Genomic DNA, 18769 nt, shown 5'->3' with positions numbered 1-18769 from the left:
TAGGGGTAGTGGGGGCAAATTGGTCATGCGGGGCAAAGTGGTCACCTGCTTGTTTGGTAGTATGACTATTGACTATTGACACCATATTGATAGGCACCTTATGTTTGAAGTGTTTAATGAATTTTGAGTCACCCTGTACTTCATTAGAGCTGTCGCATGTCGAAGTATGAATAAAACCAGAAATTGCTCTCTCGATAGCCATTCGGCCGTAGTTCTGTGCGCATGGTATTTAAGGAATTTCTCGTGAAATTTAGTTTATTCAATCTGATATGTTGGACAAATCATCAGTTTGGACGACTGTTCACATATTCTAGGAGAGGTGACCATATATTTTGTTCAATCTCAGCGATTAATTAGCATAGAAATTACTTTGATATTTGGGGGCAAAGTGGTCATAGGTGCATAACGACTTACAATGTTCTGTTTACTAAAGCAAATATACCTCATCACATTCTGCTCTTGAAGAGGTTCCTTTTGTGGTTTGACCCTGGATAAATATGCCACTCCAACTAAACCAAGCCTCATTATGCGGAATTTTATGTGTTTCTTACTATGTTTTTGTATGCATGAAAAAAATTAAATTGATACACTAGGTGAATAGGCCAAGCTTACTTCATACATGTACCTACTACATCAAACATGATTTGAACAAATTTGGATGGAATAAAAACGCATAAATCTATCCAATTTAACTTGATATGTGCGAGTGACCACTTTGCCCCCACTAGGTGACAACTTTACCTCCAAGCAAAAAAAAAAAAACAAAAAAGATCTTTTTTTGTAATGATGAAAAATGTACTATTTTGAATTTTTATAGTAAAAGCAGTATACCATCTTGAACAACAATGAGTTGAACTATAATATTCTTAGAAAAATGGGAATTGTAGCGATATGTGGACGCTGGAAATGGGCAACTTACTTAGGATGACCGCTATGCCCCCACTTCCCCTACATCGTTCCGTCGCCAATAAATTTTCGAAGTGAAATTATCGAAATTGAAATTAAAATTATCGCTGACTGCTCAGTCGAAGTAGTTCGATTCGGGAAGTGTTCGATTCCAGTCCAGAGTCCGCCATTCGTCGATTTTCTCCGTAACTTTCTCATGAAAGGAGAAAGAAGGAGGAAGGAAGATTCCTCCATTGGCATATGACTCTTGTTCGTGTGTAAAATCCACATCTAATGGAAAATGGCCGCTGTACTTAAGGTGAAGGTGGAAGCTAGCCATTGTAGTAGTATAGGTAAACCCACGTGTAAAAATGGGGTAATAGTGTTTGTGATAGAATATCACACGTAAATAGATCAATTCACTTTTCAGACTGTGTGCCGCTTCATTGACACGAGTCTCTGAATACATTTTTCTGAATATACGCGAGCGTAACATGAGCAAATTTATAACACATGCGAATTGGGGCTCTTTTGGTATTAACAAGTTCTTTTGCATAGTAACTCGATGTTGATAATTCCTTAACATTTTCCTTCGTTGATCGTATTGTTTTCACACATTCACGTTGGGGAGCCTTAACTCTTCTCTTCGTTGGTCGAGGCATTTTGATTGAATGTAGTACTTTTCCGTTTACTGTTTTTGAAGCATAGGCAACCGTGGCAGTGTTCCGAGCTCTGCAATACAATTTTCTTACCCAATGTTAAAGTTGCTAAAACTTACATTATAAACCCATTAAACGTAAAAATAATAATTGTATTGATATCATCAAAATTTTATTCTATTGATTTTCATGACATGAAACGCTATGACACAGGAATAACATTTTATTGAGTGGTTTTTGTAGCTGTTTCAATTATGTTGTCTGGCATCAGTGTCGAAAAAATAACGATGCGTTCACCAATACAAACAAAACCATTGCCGAGAATTGAAAAATGAAAATTTAACTTTCAGAGCACTAGCTCGAGTTTTCCGACGTTTTTCACTATACAGTGCGACAGCAGATGAAAATTTAATATCTTGTGAGTAATCGATTAGAGTTTGGTTGATATTACTTCATGGGAAGTGTGCGAAAATGATCATTATCTTCACACTGTTTCGCAAAATTATAGATTTTCGGGCGAGGGGTGAGGGAGGGAGATGAAAGAAATGAGCGTCATTTGTGGCTAGCTTCCACCTTCACCTTAATGGCGGGTGTTAAGCGGTAGGCACGGCTGTTCGGATTTAGCAATGTGGAAGGTTAGATGAATATGTTTTCTTTATACAATAATGGTATACAAAAAACATTGAACCACTAGAAGGAAAATGAGCTGTTTTGTAGAATGAAAATAAATCAAGCTACACACATTTTACTTCGACCACATTTTGATGGTTCCACTCTTCAATTGAGAGATGCAGGTGTCGCAGGTCGCAGGATCGCCATGTGGACACCCAGTAGTTTCTTTCGGTTATATGAAAAGACTTTCACGTACGCGTTCATACTGAGTCCGCCCAACTGGGTCAGACTCCCTTTTATTCAATTCGTTTATTTCTTACAACTAGCTACAACCTAAATTCTATTATTATGCGTGGTCAGGCGAATTGTAGTAAAACACATAACACATGTGTCCGAAAAGATGTCAACCGGAATCGAAAGCATAAATAGGAAACGTTTGCGCATTTGCGCAAGCATGTGTTTGTCATTAAATTCACAAAGAAGTGCAAAAGTAAACAAAGGAAGTTAATGGTCAGCGCGTCATATTATGCAATAAATAACCATCGGAACCTTGGCCTGAATTTACGACATGGTTCGCATGTTTATTTTGGTTGCACAGCGTGACGCACTTGCTAGAATTTTGTTGCCATAAGGGCATGTGTATCGGGTTGTAGGTGGTCCAGTGATCCTGTTACACCTTCCCTCTTTTTGAGAATGATGTAATCTAATGGAATCATTCGTGTTCAGTAAATTTCGCCTAGAATTCGTCTGACCTTACAATTATTCTGGTTTTTGTATGTATAAACATGTTTGTTTAATATTTGGAATATGTACATTTTTTTTTTGTATTCGAGTTAATTAACTAACTAATTACTAACTTGGTAAACTGTTGTAGTATACAATACAACATAGGTATTTGAATAGGTAATATTATAAACTCGTGATCGTCTGGGAATTTAATTTAGTTATGCATTCCCTTCCCCCTAATGGAGATGGGTTGCTCATTAGTTGCATTTTATTATGCGATTTTTATGTATAGTCTGTTTGTTTTTAGTTTTAATGTCTACAATTGTGACATTGGGATGCTCAATTGATATTATTTGGAATGGTCCAAGGTATATTTTATCTAGTTTTCTTCTGTTCTCATTCGTTAACAGGACTGAATCTCCTATTTTTATTTGTATTGGTTTGGCAAGTTCACTTTGTTTATCTGTACGCTTCTTTTTTATTTTATCAATTAACTCTTTAGTAGTCTTTGCTGTAACTTTTAGTTTGAACTGTAGCTCTTTGTGGTAGTCTTCGAGATTGTATATTGGTTCTATATGTGTAGGATTTTGGATATTGAAGGGTAGTATGGCGTTTCTGCCAAAAACGAGTTCGAAAGGTGTGTAGGAAAAGTCTGTGTGAGGAGTCGTGTTGTAACAGAATGTGTAGTAAGGCAGCCAGTCATCCCAATCACTTTGTGTAGGGTTGACAAATTGTCTTACGTATTCATTCAGACAACGGTGATTCCTTTCTAGTCCTCCTATGGATTGGGGGTGATAGGGTGTCGAAAAATTTTGTTTTATCTGTAATAGTCTAGATATGTTCTCGAATAATTCATTCTTGTATTCGGTTCCTTGATCTGTTTGGATAACAGAAGGAGTGCCGTAAACAAGGATGCAGTTTTCGACGAAAGCTCTTGCTATTGTAGATGCTTGTTTGTCGGAGGTTGGTTTTATTATTACATATTTGGAAAGGTTACATTGGATAGTTAGGGCGTATCTGTTTCCGGAATTTGATTTATTGAAGGGGCCAATCGTGTCCATGGATATATGGTCGAAGGGTTTTTGAGGGGTTTTGGTTTGTATATAATTTTCGTTAGATGTCGTTAAGTATTTGTTCTGTTTGCACTGTATGCAATTTCTGACGTAATCATAAATTTCTTGTTTCATTTTTGTCCACGAATAGAGTCTACTGAGTTTTTTGTATAGTCGGCTGGCACCAACGTGTCCGCCTATTGGTGTGTTGTGAAAATTTTTTAGGATACTTAGTTTTTCTTCACTGCTTTCTATCACACGCTTGGGTGTGTAGAGCACTATTTGCAAGTCTTTTAGTGAGTCGTTACAAGTCTTCTTGAAGAGTTGAACGCTGCATAATTGGAATATTGCGCTCGATAACGCTAGAGCTATCACGCTTATTCTCAGTTTCTTGGTCATATTTTCAATTTTTTGTAATAAGTTTCCTAGGGATTTTTCGTCATTGCTTGCAATTTCAGTGTATGTCGACATTTTTTCTCTATATCCTGTTTTGTTTGTTATTGCGCATTTTATTATTTCAGTTTCATTTTCACAAGTGATTTCATTACTTTCAAATGCGCGTCCGCATTGAAGTTTGGGTAGACTCTCCCATTCTCTAGGTTCGACTGCCTCGTACACTTTAAGTTGATCAGACTCGGTGTTGTCGAGTGCAGTGAAATTCGCTTTTTCGGGGTTATTTTCAATTCTTTGTGTTTTCCTAGTCATGGCTCTAGTTTGCATGGCCATCACTGTTTTCAGTGTTTCAGAGTCAATTTTTATTCTTGATAGGGCATCAGCCGTTACATTTAGTTTTCCTTGTAAGTATTCTACGTCGAAATTAAATTCCTCTAGATCCAGCCTCATTCTAGTGAGTTTTGATGAGGGGTCTTTCATAGAAAATAGGTAAACTAAAGGTCTATGATCTGTCTTCACAGTGAATTTTCTACCATAAAGATAGGGTCTAAAATACGTTATTGCCCAGTGAATTGCAGTCAATTCCTGTTCAATCGTTGATTTATTTGCCTCACCTTTCGTGAAGGCTTTGCTCGCATAGGCTATTGGAAGTTCTATTCCGTCTTGTTCTTGGGTTAATACTGCGCCACATGCCACTTGCGAGGCGTCAGTTATTAGTTTGAATTCTCGTGTAAAATCAGGAAATTGAAGTAACGTTGGTGAAATGAGTTCATTCTTTAATTTATTAAATGCTATTTGACATTCGGGGGTCCAGTCAAATTTTACGTTTTTTCTTAGCAGTTTGTTCAATGGGTGTGCTATTTCTGCGAAATTCGGTATAAACCTTCGATAATAATTACAGAAGGCTACAAAACGCCTGACTTCATCGGGAGTCGAAGGTGTGGGGTAATTTAATATTGCTGAAAATTTTGTTTGGTCGGGCTGTATGCCGACAGCTGAAATATTGTGTCCTAGGTATGTCACGTCGGGTCTAAAAAATAAGCACTTTTGGGGATTTAATTTTAGGTTATACTTTTGTAGTTGTTGAAATACATTTTCTAAATTGTTGAGGTGATGAGTTACAGAACATCCAACAACGATTATGTCGTCAATATAAAGAAATGCACATTGGGGAGGTAGTCCGCTGAGAGCTATGGACATCATTCTCTGGAAACTGTTTGGGGATATATTAAGGCCGAAAGGTAACCTAGTGAATTCGTAGTGGCCGTTAGACGTTGAAAATGCTGTGTATTTTTTTGATTTGTCGTCAAGTTCTATTTGGTGAAAACCTGACATTAAATCTAATGTGGAAAAGTATTTTGCTCTACCTAAATTATCAAGGATTTCGTCTATTCATGGAAGTGGAAATTTATCTGGTGTAATTTTTTTGTTTAGTTGGCGGAAATCAACCACCAATCGCCATTTCTTATCTTGGTTGTTAGATTTTTTGGGAACCAGTAATATTGGTGAGTTATATGGTGAGATGGAATGTTGAATTATTTTATTATCGAGCATGTGATTAATTTGTTTATTTATTTCTGTTGTTTGGGCTTCAGGTGTTCTGTAATTTTTTATATATACTGGAGTTTTGTCTTCTAAACATATTTTTTGCTTGTAGAAATTGTTTGTTGTTAATGTATCTTTTTCCAAAGCGAAAATGTCGTTATAAGTTGTACAAAGTTTGATAAGTTTAGTTTTCGCATTGTCTGGTGTGTTTTCCAGTTTTAATTCTTTGAGTAGTTGTGTAATTCTATTCGGAGAATCCTGATTTATTGTTGTGTTAAGTTGATTAATGGAGTATTCGCTTAAAGGTATTGCTAGTGGTTTGAAATCTGTTGGTATTGTTGTTTCACTTGTATTAGTGTTTATGAGATTAATATATGATGAATTTTTAGAGATTATTGAGTTTGCGCAGAATAGGCCTGGTTTAATTTCTTGTGCTATTATGACGGTATCCTCTTCTATGTTCGGTAAGAAAAATTGTTTTATTAACTGACATCTTGGTGGGATAACGTAATTATTATCCCAGTTATCTTGAATTGGTATCTCTATCTGCGTATTATCATAAAAGAATGTCATTAGCCATGTTTTCAGACATAGGTTACATTCAAATTTGGTTAGAAAGTCTCTACCTAAGATGCCATCAGCTTTTATTGGAAATTTATTGCTGACGATTTGGAATTGATGTGGAATTTCTATGTCATTGAATATAATGTTTGTGCATGTGCTTGCAATTGTTTCTATTTTTCCTTCTGTAACTCCGTTAATAATGCATTTATTGTTGGTGTCTATTATTTGCTTTCCGTTAATTGGGTCTTCTTTGATTATAGAGATGTCCGCACCTGTGTCGATTATTAATGTGCATGGTCTTTTAGTCATTTGCATTTTTAGGGTGACGAACATTGAACAAGTTACGTCACATTTGTAAATGTTTAACATCGGTTTCCTAACTGTTGGTTTCCCTCCAATGACATAACCGGCTCGGACTGGAGGTCGTCCGTCGGAATTTCTTCGTTTCCCGTCAATCGGATGTATTGTACCGGACGGTTAAAATTAGCATTGTGTTGGTTGTTGTGATATCGCTGCGTGTTATTATTTGTAAATTGACCTCGAACTTGGTTCTGTCGGCCCAGGTTGTTATTATTTCTTTGAGGAAAAGTTGAGTTGTTGAAAAATTGTGCGTTTCTGCGTTGTTGATTATTAAAGCTGTGTTGGTTTCTACCTCTGTTGGTAGAATTAAATGGATAACGCTGATAATTGCCCCTGTTAGCAGGGTGGTTGAAATTGTTATTGTATCGATTTGTGTTTCTGTTAATTTGCGAATAGGAGAGAATGTTAACGTTCGAACTTGTGGAATTTTCTTCCAGTGCTTTTGTTGTTGCATCTGAAAATGAGTTGAAAGTACCCGCTCTGATGATTAGAGAGGTTTTTTCGTTTTTCAGTCCGTTAGCTAGGCTTTTTATTCCTTCCTTTGTTGCCAATGATTTAGCAACCTGTGTTGGAACTTCAATTCCGATGTACGCATTTTCTAATTTGTTGACCAGTATTTCGAGATCTTGGCAAAAATTTTCTATATTACCATTTTGTCTCAGACCGGTCATTTTTGCTATTATTTGAGCGGGGGGTGTGGATTTAATTGTCGATTTAAGGGTTTGAATGATTTCTTCCAAAGAAGATGGTGTGTCGGGGAAGGCATTTCTAGCTCTTCCTTCGAGTTTTGTTAAAATAACTGTTATGATAGTCGTTTTATTGTCATTTGTTTCTAGTGTTTTTACTAGGTTCAGTGCGTCCAAAAATGATTTTAGTTTGTCGATTGTTCCGTCAAATTGAGGTACTATGGAGGAAGTGAGTTTAATAGTTTCTGGAAGGTTTGCCATTTTTGATTTTATTTTGTTCAATCCTACTGTAAATAAAACCGCTAGTCCAATCTCTTTTAGGCTACGTCTTTTATACTGTTTATTACTAGTTATAGTTTCTCTAATATTTTGGATAGCTTCTTTAGCTGTTGATATGTAGTGGGTGCAGTCCGATCCCTTAATAGTATTTATATTTAGTTTTAAAATTCGTTTTACTTCGGCATATAATTGCTCTGCTTCTTGTAGTTTAGCCCTCAATGTAGTTTTTCTAAGATTTTTTACTATTTCTTGTTGGATCGTCTTGTTGATTGTTTGTAGTTTTTGGACGTTTTTATGTAACTTAGCTGTAGTTTGATCCATCTGGTTTTATACTAGGTCGGACGCCGCTTGCATTTTACGTGCCGCCTCCACAGCTTGAGCTGTTACCCATGTTTTGTAGGCTTTAAAAAGTTTCATGAGCGTTGTTATGATAATTACGCCTAGAAGAATACAAAGGATTGTTCCTTGGTATTCGTGCATTTGACCATGATTTTCTAAGTGGTTCAATATTTGGACCTGAGGGTCTCCTGTATTTGCTACAGTTTTAGAGCTAAAAAGACCCATGCTGGTCTCAAAACACATTGGGCAACAACTATCTATGTATTTATTTCGTTTTTTTTTTTTTGGCAGACTTATCTCACTTCTTAACTAGGCGAACCTAGCCAGAATTTTCACCTGCCCCCGGGCTTCTGAATGCCAAAGGGGGACTAGGCTCTGCGGAATGCACGTATCTGCATGCTCGTGCTGTTTTAGTCCTGACCGAGGAATTGTCGGACAATCGCGCAGGTGCTAAGGATGACCGACTTTTGGATGCCGGCCAATTCCTTCTCGATGTTCAACACCTTTAGCGCTTCCAGAAGTGTCTTCGGGATAATTCCAGTTCCAGAGAGAACGACTGGAACAATTCTTGGGACCTCCCTTAGCCCCCACAGTTCCTTGAGCTCCACGGCCAATGGTCGGTACTTGCAGATTTTGCGACCGTGGGTCTCCTCCAGATTCTGGTTCAGTGGAATAGCGACATCGATGATGGTGACTTTGCGGTCGCTCTTGTCGTAAACCATTATATCTGGGCGGTTGTGGTGGATCGAGAGGTCGGTCAGAACAGTGCGATCCCAGTACAGCTTGAAACGGTCATTTTCCAGGACAGGTGCAGGCAGGTACCGGTAGTTTGGTACGTTGTCTTCCAGTAGAGCACATTGGAGCGCCAGTTGTCGATGAACAATACGGGCCACGTTGTTGTGGCGCTCGGTGTAGGCTGCGTTGGCCAAAACGGGACAGCCTCCCATAATGTGCTCTATGTTTTCACCTGGTTGATGGCACATCCGGCAAATGTCATCAACGTCTTGATGCCAGACGTATCGCCTGCAGTTTCTCGTCGGCATTATCCTGTCCTGGATGGCTATCATGTCGGCTTCTACTACTGAAGAGAGTTCACCACGCGTTAGCCACAGATTAGATGCGGCCTTGTCGACGTGTGGCCGGTCCAGTTGATGGGGGTGGGCACCATGCACTGCCTTCTGCTTCCAAGCTGCAATCTTCTCCTCCACTGTCTGCAGATTGCAGTTGAGTTGGTACTCCGCTTGCGCCAAGTGCAGAGCGCTGTATCCTCTGTCGGCGGCGCAGACAGCCCGGTATAGCGCGTTTTGGTTGGCGCGTTCTGCGAAGTACTCGCGCAGTTGTCGTACCTGGGCAACACACAGTGCAGAAATGTCGACGATTCCAAGTCCCCCTTCTTTGCGTGGTAGTGAAACTCTCTCCAGTGCCGATTGAGGATGGTGCATTCCGGCCTCTTTGAATGCTTTCCTCATCCTCCTCTCAAGGTCCTCTAGGTTAGTTTTGCTCCATTTGACTACACCAAAACTGAAGGTCAGCAGGGGAACCGCGAATGTGTTGATCGCGCGTACCTTGTTCCCCGCGTTGAGGAAAGTCCTCAGGACACAGTTCACTCGACTCAAGAACTTGTCTCGCAGCTCCGTCTTGATGTCGGAGTGGCGAATCCCGGTGAGCTGTCGGAATCCAAGATATTTATAGGATTCGCCACGAACCATGTCTCTTATAAACTCGCCGTCATAGACCTCGTAGCCTCCGGATTCGGTAAGTTGTCCTTTCAGCAGGTGGACACAGCGACACTTGTCGAGGCCGAACTCCATACAGATGTCCCTGCTTATGTCTTCGACAACCCGGATAGCTACACCTAGACGCTGACGTGAATCAGCGTAGACCTTGAGATCGTCCATGTAAAAGGTATGGGTCACTTCTTCGTGGGCGCCGTCGCCATACCTTATTTTATAGCCATGACCGTTTCTATTGAGCGTCCTACTGAGGGGGTTCAGTGCCAGACAAAACCAAAGCGGGCTGAAAGAGTCGCCTTGGAATATCCCCCTCTTTATCTGCAGCGTTCTAGACTGCAACACATTTTCCCCATCACTGAGGTGCAGAGACGTACTCCACTGCCTCATCGCATGCTGCAGGAACCTAACGACGACGGGATCAATTTTGTAGAGCTCCAATACCCGGACGAGAAACGAGTGAGGTATGGAGTCATAAGCCTTCCTGTAATCGATGTAGGCCATACTTAGGTTCCGCTGGTTATATACCGCCTGGCCGACTATGGCTGCGTCGATGATGGCCTGGTCTTTGCAGCCATGCGTATTTTTCCTGCATCCTTTCTGCTCTTCTGCGATGATGTGATGCTGTTCGCAGTGAGCAGAAACTTTGGCGGTAATTATGCTGCTCAGTATTTTGTACAGACTCGATAGGCACGTTATCGGTCTGTACTTTGATGGGTTCAATGTGTTGCTGTCTTTCGGGAGGAGGAAGGTGACGCCACGGGTGGCGAATTCAGGAAGGTTGTGTGGGTCACGTAGCACCTTGTTGAAGCACTCAGCTATCTTTGGATGTGCGACGGTCAGCTTCTTGTGCCAAAAGTTCTGGACACCATCGGGGCCCGGTGCTGCCCAGTTCCTCAGGCACCGCGAGGCTTCGCGGACATCGTTCTCTCCGACGATGATAGCTGGCATCTCTCCAATTTCACCACAACTCTCCTCCTCCCGTCTTAACCACATTTGCCCGTCGCGATGTTCTACTGGGGTCTCCCAAATACCAGCCCAGAAGTTCGTCACATCGCTAATATCTGGCAAACCTTCGCGGTAGTCGGGCTTCTCGTCGCTAATGTGGTCGTAGAACGCTTTCTCGTTATCTCTGAACATCCGATTTTGTTCCTGGCGCTTTGCAGAGTCAGAGTAACGTTTCAGCCGTTTTGTAAGGACGCTCAATTGCTGTACCAGTGTGTCGAGTTTTTCCGTCAGCTGGTGAGCTCCCAGCTGGCGAAGTTCAGTAGGCCGCACGATCACAGCAACTTGGCGACATAATTTCGCCGATCTGCTGCCTCTTTTGTACGCCATCAGTCTTCCAATTGCGGCGCGCTTGTTTAGGATCCGTTGCTCCAATCTCCTTCGCCATGGAGGCTCACGCCTTTCACGGAGATGTTGGAGCAGTCCGCCTCTTGGCCTAATACGGTATCCTAAACTTTTGGCGGTCGCCACAGCAGCACAGTAAACTTTCAGTTGCAGCTCCTCCATGTTCTCAGCATCAACCAAGTGCAGCGGAAGAACGTGCTCGTTCATGAGCTTTACTGCACTTGTCAGCCTGCGGGAATGCTGCAACTTCGGGATCCTGGGGCGCGACAAAGGGTCCGTGTCGCGGAACTGTGAGATCGCCTCGTCGTAATGGAAGACCAGATCGCGTAGTAGTTGTTGATCTGGCTGTGGATCTTCCGGCTCAGGGGGTTGTTGTACTGTGGCCTCCACTGGTGCTGATTCGCGTGCCCCACTCGCGAATGAATTGCTCAGCCGTACTGAACTTCGTCTCGACACATCGCTTGCTCTGCTTGTTCTGGAGCTTAGTTCTCTCTGCACCTGCTGCTTGATCTCGTCGACTTGCGTTTGGGAGAGCATATTGTTGCGTACAATCGCTCTACGCCTCGCGTTCATCGCGTTTTGGTCAAGCCTCCCGACGAACTCTGGATACGCTTCCTCGAACATTGCGAGTATTCGAGGGCGACCGCTCATGTCCGTCTCCAAAGCAGTGCAGATGTAATAGGCGCGGATCACGAATTCATTCATTTCATGTGTCCACATGATCCGTCGCCTAGTAGTACCCACAAGTGTGGACGACTGTCGTCTGACAGTCGCAACACGCCTCGTAGGCGCAGCGTTTCGTTGGTGATGTCGATGGCTGCTGTTTCCGTGTGGCGGTAGCTCTTCGGGTTGAACCCGGCCCGCTCTTGCACATCGCCCTCCAGCCGCTGGCCGCTCGCTCTTACGCCCGTTCCAGGACCAGCTCCAGTTCGGGGACCCTCCTCGGGCGATCGCATTCTGAGTATTCTTCGTGAACGTAGCTCCATTTTCTGGGTGTATCTCCTTTGCCCGGGAGACAGCGGGTTGGCAAGGCCTCCATGACCCGGGAGGCCTTCCCCGGGAGAGATATAGCGCTCTGACTCGCTCGCACCCCCTCACTTAGCCACTTTCGACACCCGTTCTCGGAGCCAAGACCAGGTGTGTGTTTCCAGTTCACGCCCGATCTAAAAATGTCGTCATATGATCTTCGTGGAGGCGTGAGATAGGAACATTTGAGACCAACAGGTAGGCTCCTACCCTAGTGTTGATCCCCATTTGAGAACCAAATTTTTTTTTTGGCAGACTTATCTCACTTCTTAACTAGGCGAACCTAGCCAGAATTTTCACCTGCCCCCGGGCTTCTGAATGCCAAAGGGGGACTAGGCTCTGCGGAATGCACGTATCTGCATGCTCGTGCTGTTTCAGTCCTGACCGAGAAATTGTCGGACAATCGCGCAGGTGCTAAGGATGACCGACTTTTGGATGCCGGCCAATTCCTTCTCCATATTCAACACCTTTAGCGCTTCCAGAAGTGTCTTCGGGACAATTCCAGTTCCAGAGAGAACGACTGGAACAATTCTTGGGACCTCCCTTAGCCCCCACAGTTCCTTGAGCTCCACGGCCAATGGTCGGTACTTGCAGATTTTGCGACCGTGGGTCTCCTCCAGATTCTGGTTCAGTGGAATAGCGACATCGATGATGGTGACTTTGCGGTCGCTCTTGTCGTAAACCATTATATCTGGCCGGTTGTGGTGGATCGAGAGGTCGGTCAGAACAGTGCGATCCCAGTACAGCTTGAAACGGTCATTTTCCAGGACAGGTGCAGGCAGGTACCGGTAGTTTGGTACGTTGTCTTCCAGTAGAGCACATTGGAGCGCCAGTTGTCGATGAACAATACGGGCCACGTTGTTGTGGCGCTCGGTGTAGGCTGCGTTGGCCAAAACGGGACAGCCTCCCATAATGTGCTCTATGTTTTCACCTGGTTGATGGCACATCCGGCAAATGTCATCAACGTCTTGATGCCAGACGTACCGCCTGCAGTTTCTCGTCGGCATTATCCTGTCCTGGATGGCTATCATGTCGGCTTCTACTACTGAAGAGAGTTCACCACGCGTTAGCCACAGATTAGATGCGGCCTTGTCGACGTGTGGCCGGTCCAGTTGATGGGGGTGGGCACCATGCACTGCCTTCTGCTTCCAAGCTGCAATCTTCTCCTCCACTGTCTGCAGATTGCAGTTGAGTTGGTACTCCGCTTGCGCCAAGTGCAGAGCGCTGTATCCTCTGTCGGCGGCGCAGACAGCCCGGTATAGCGCGTTTTGGTTGGCGCGTTCTGCGAAGTACTCGCGCAGTTGTCGTACCTGGGCAACACACAGTGCAGATATGTCGACTATTCCAAGTCCCCCTTCTTTGCGTGGCAGTGAAACTCTCTCCAGTGCCGATTGAGGATGGTGCATTCCGGCCTCTTTAAATGCTTTCCTCATCCTCCTCTCAAGGTCCTCTAGGTCAGTTTTGCTCCATTTGACTACACCAAAACTGAAGGTCAGCAGGGGAACCGCGAATGTGTTGATCGCGCGTACCTTGTTCCCCGCGTTGAGGAAAGTCCTCAGGACACAGTTCACTCGACTCAAGAACTTGTCTCGCAGCTCCGTCTTGATGTCGGAGTGGCGAATCCCGGTGAGCTGTCGGAATCCAAGATATTTATAGGATTCGCCACGAACCATGTCTCTTATGAACTCGCCGTCATAGACCTCGTAACCTCCGGATTCGGTAAGCTGCCCTTTCAGCAGATGGACACAGCGGCACTTGTCGAGGCCGAACTCCATGCAAATGTCCCTGCTTATGTCTTCGACAACCCGGATAGCTACACCTAGACGCTGACGTGAATCAGCGTAGACCTTGAGATCATCCATGTAGAAGGTATGGGTCACTTCTTCGTGGGCGCCGTCGCCATACCTTATTTTATAGCCATGACCGTTTCTATTGAGCGTCCTACTGAGGGGGTTCAATGCCAGACAAAACCAAAGCGGGCTGAAAGAGTCGCCTTGGAATATCCCCCTCTTTATCTGCAGCGTTCTAGACTGCAACACATTTTCTCCATCACTGAGGTGCAGAGACGTACTCCACTGCCTCATCGCATGCTGCAGGAACCTAACGACGAAGGGATCAATTTTGTAGAGCTCCAATACCCGGACGAGAAACGAGTGAGGTATGGAGTCATAAGCCTTCCTGTAATCGATATAGGCCATGCTTAGGTTCCGCTGGTTATAAACCGCCTGGCCGACTATGGCTGCGTCGATGATGGCCTGGTCTTTGCAGCCATGCGTATTTTTCCTGCATCCTTTCTGCTCTTCTGCGATGATGTGATGCTGTTCGCAGTGAGCAGAAACTTTGGCGGTAATTATGCTGCTCAGTATTTTGTACAGACTCGATAGGCACGTTATCGGTCTGTACTTTGATGGGTTCAATGTGTTGCTGTCTTTCGGGAGGAGGAAGGTGACGCCACGGGTGGCGAATTCAGGAAGGTTGTGTGGGTCACGTAGCACCTTGTTGAAGCACTCAGCTATCTTTGCTTCTCGGGCTTCTCGTCGCTAATGTGGTCGTAGAACGCTTTCTCGTTATCTCTGAACATCCGATTTTGTTCCTGGCGCTTTGCAGAGTCAGAGTAACGTTTCAGCCGTTTTGTAAGGACGCTCAATTGCTGTACCAGTGTGTCGAGTTTTTCCGTCAGCTGGTGAGCTCCCAGCTGGCGAAGTTCAGTAGGCCGCACGATCACAGCAACTTGGCGACATAATTTCACCGATCTGCTGCCTCTTTTGTACGCCATCAGTCTTCCAATTGCGGCGCGCTTGTTTAGGATCCGTTGCTCCAATCTCCTTCGCCATGGAGGCTCACGCCTTTCACGGAGATGTTGGAGCAGTCCGCCTCTTGGCCTAATACGGTATCCTAAACTTTTGGCGGTCGCCACAGCAGCGCAGTAAACTTTCAGTTGCAGCTCCTCCATGTTCTCAGCATCAACCAAGTGCAGCGGAAGAACGTGCTCGTTCATGAGCTTTACTGCACTTGTCAGCCTGCGGGAATGCTGCAACTTCGGGATCCTGGGGCGCGACAATGGGTCTGTGTCGCGGAACTGTGAGATCGCCTCGTCGTAGTGGAAGACCAGATCGCGTAGTAGTTGTTGATCTGGCTGTGGGTCTTCCGGCTCAGGGGGTTGTTGTACTGTGGCCTCCACTGGTGCTGATTCGCGTGCCCCACTCGCGAATGAATTGCTCAGCCGTACTGAACTTCGTCTCGACACATCGCTTGCTCTGTTGTTCCTGGAGCTTATTTCTCTCTGCACTTGCTGCTTGATCTCGTCGATTTGCGTTTGGGAGAGCATGTTGTTGCGTACTATCGCTCTACGCCTCGCGTTCATCGCGTTCTGATCAAGCCTCCCAACGAACTCTGGATACGCTTCCTCGAACATTGTTAGTATTCGAGGGCGACCACTCATGTCCGTCTCCAAAGCAGTGCAGATGTAATAGGCGCGGATCACGAATTCATTCATTTCGTGTGTCCACATGATCCGGCGCCTAGTGGTACCCACGAGTGTGGACGACTGCCGTCTGGCAGTCACAACACGTCTCGTAGGCGCAGCGTTTCTTGGGTGATGTCGATGGCTGCTGTTTCCGTGTGGCGGTAGCTCTTCGGGTTGAACCCGGCTGGTGGCCCGCTCTTGCACATCGCCCTCCAGCCGCTGGCCGCTCGCTCTTACGCCCGTTCCAGGACCAGCTCCAGTTCGGGGACCCTCCTCGGGTGATCGCATTCTAATTATTCTTCGTGATCGTAGCTCCATTTTATTGGGTGTATCTCCTTTGCCCGGGAGACAGCGGGTTGGCAAGGCCTCCATGACCCGGGAGGCCTTCCCCGGGAGAGATATAGCGCTCTGACTCGCTCGCACCCCCTCACTTAGCCACTTTCGACACCCGTTCTCGGAGCCAAGACCAGGTGTGTGTTTCCAGTTCACGCCCGATCTAAAAATGTCGTCATATGATCTTCGTGGAGGCGTGAGATAGGAACATTTGAGACCAACAGGCAGGCTCCTACCCTATGTTGATCCCCATTTGAGAACCAAATATTGAATATTTGTACGAATTGAATATTTTGAATATTTTGAATTGAATTTTGTGTGAATATTTGTATTTTTTTTTTTGGCAGACTTATCTCACTTCTTAACTAGGCGAACCTAGCCAGAATTTTCACCTGCCCCCGGGCTTCTGAATGCCAAAGGGGGACTAGGCTCTGCGGAATGCACGTATCTGCATGCTCGTGCTGTTTCAGTCCTGACCGAGAAATTGTCGGACAATCGCGCAGGTGCTAAGGATGACCGACTTTTGGATGCCGGCCAATTCCTTCTCCATATTCAACACCTTTAGCGCTTCCAGAAGTGTCTTCGGGACAATTCCAGTTCCAGAGAGAACGACTGGAACAATTCTTGGGACCTCCCTTAGCCCCCACAGTTCCTTGAGCTCCACGGCCAATGGTCGGTACTTGCAGATTTTGCGACCGTGGGTCTCCTCCAGATTCTGGTTCAGTGGAATAGCGACATCGATGATGGTGACTTTGCGGTCGCTCTTGTCGTAAACCATTATATCTGGCCGGTTGTGGTGGATCGAGAGGTCGGTCAGAACAGTGCGATCCCAGTACAGCTTGAAACGGTCATTTTCCAGGACAGGTGCAGGCAGGTACCGGTAGTTTGGTACGTTGTCTTCCAGTAGAGCACATTGGAGCGCCAGTTGTCGATGAACAATACGGGCCACGTTGTTGTGGCGCTCGGTGTAGGCTGCGTTGGCCAAAACGGGACAGCCTCCCATAATGTGCTCTATGTTTTCACCTGGTTGATGGCACATCCGGCAAATGTCATCAACGTCTTGATGCCAGACGTACCGCCTGCAGTTTCTCGTCGGCATTATCCTGTCCTGGATGGCTATCATGTCGGCTTCTACTACTGAAGAGAGTTCACCACGCGTTAGCCACAGATTAGATGCGGCCTTGTCGACGTGTGGCCGATCCAGTTGATGGGGGTGGGCACCATGCACTGCCTTCTGCTTCCAAGCTGCAATCTTCTCCTCCACTCCTCCTCGGCGGCGCAGACAGCCCGGTATAGCGCGTTTTGGTTGGCGCGTTCTGCGAAGTACTCGCGCAGTTGTCGTACCTGGGCAACACACAGTGCAGAAATGTCGACGATTCCAAGTCCCCCTTCTTTGCGTGGTAGTGAAACTCTCTCCAGTGCCGATTGAGGATGGTGCATTCCGGCCTCTTTGAATGCTTTCCTCATCCTCCTCTCAAGGTCCTCTAGGTCAGTTTTGCATTGTATTTTTTTTTTTTTTTTTTTATTAAGAACTGCTTATATATATAATGATTTCAGGAGCTCACCCGCCTTGCTTTTCCATCCGGCACCTCTGCATGTGATGGCTGCTTCCTGTCTGACTTAGTTGATTTCCTTCTATGTTGACGAGGGGGTAACACTTAGCGATGCTGTGGTGAAGTAACGCTACTGCTGCAGGTGGTACCAGTACGATTGCAAGTACCAACGGAATCACTGTATTGCGGGAACGCCTCTTTAAATGGGAATGCCTTGCTGACCGTTGAGGCTACCCAGTGGTGTGTTTTAGCGTCATGCCCTCGCGCACCTGTTTTGCTGCTTTCAATATCGATTCGCTGATTCTGTCATGCGTCTCATTTATCAGCACTCACAAATCACAAATCACTCTCTTTGTTTTTTTTCACCAGCACCAGCTAAAATAATTTTTTTTGTCTTTTTGTCTCGCGCTGGGCCCCGACGGCTCGGTGGTTCTGATGTAAGGATAGGTTTGTTCAGTTAATGACTCTTTAAGGATTAGAGCACTTGCAGTTCAACGTAAACATCGATCGTGAATCAAACTTCTCAGCAGACAACGATGGCACAAACAAATGAGCTTCTCCAACCGACTCCGTGCAGGAATCATTTTCCTTCAACATGCTTTCCACTTTGCTGTATATGCTCGACAGCATGTCTTTATTGTTCAATCAATCCGGAACAAGCGATTCATTGTCGGAATTTTCTTCTTCTTTCACTACAATCTTTGACCAACGTCTATCACTCACTTTATTCTTTCGAGAGAAATAAATTTGTAGATCACTGTTTGCACCTTAATTTGCTTAATTGGTTTCTGTTCAGTCGCACAACAACACTTTCCGGCTCACCCTTAGTACCGCACAGATCACACTAGTCCTGTCACGGTCGCCATGTCGCAGGTCGCAGGATCGCCATGTGGACACCCAGTAGTTTCTTTCGGTTATATGAAAAGACTTTCACGTACGCGTTCATACTGAGTCCGCCCAACTGGGTCAGACTCCCTTTTATTCAATTCGTTTATTTCTTACAACTAGCTACAACCTAAATTCTATTATTATGCGTGGTCAGGCGAATTGTAGTAAAACACATAACACATGTGTCCGAAAAGATGTCAACCGGAATCGAAAGCATAAATAGGAAACGTTTGCGCATTTGCGCAAGCATGTGTTTGTCATTAAATTCACAAAGAAGTGCAAAAGTAAACAAAGGAAGTTAATGGTCAGCGCGTCATATTATG

This window comes from Toxorhynchites rutilus, chromosome 2 (assembly GCF_029784135.1).
Source record: "Toxorhynchites rutilus septentrionalis strain SRP chromosome 2, ASM2978413v1, whole genome shotgun sequence".
NCBI lineage: Eukaryota > Metazoa > Arthropoda > Insecta > Diptera > Culicidae > Toxorhynchites > Toxorhynchites rutilus.
The sequence above is the reverse complement of the archived record's forward strand: the minus strand, read 5'-3'. Positions refer to the sequence as shown.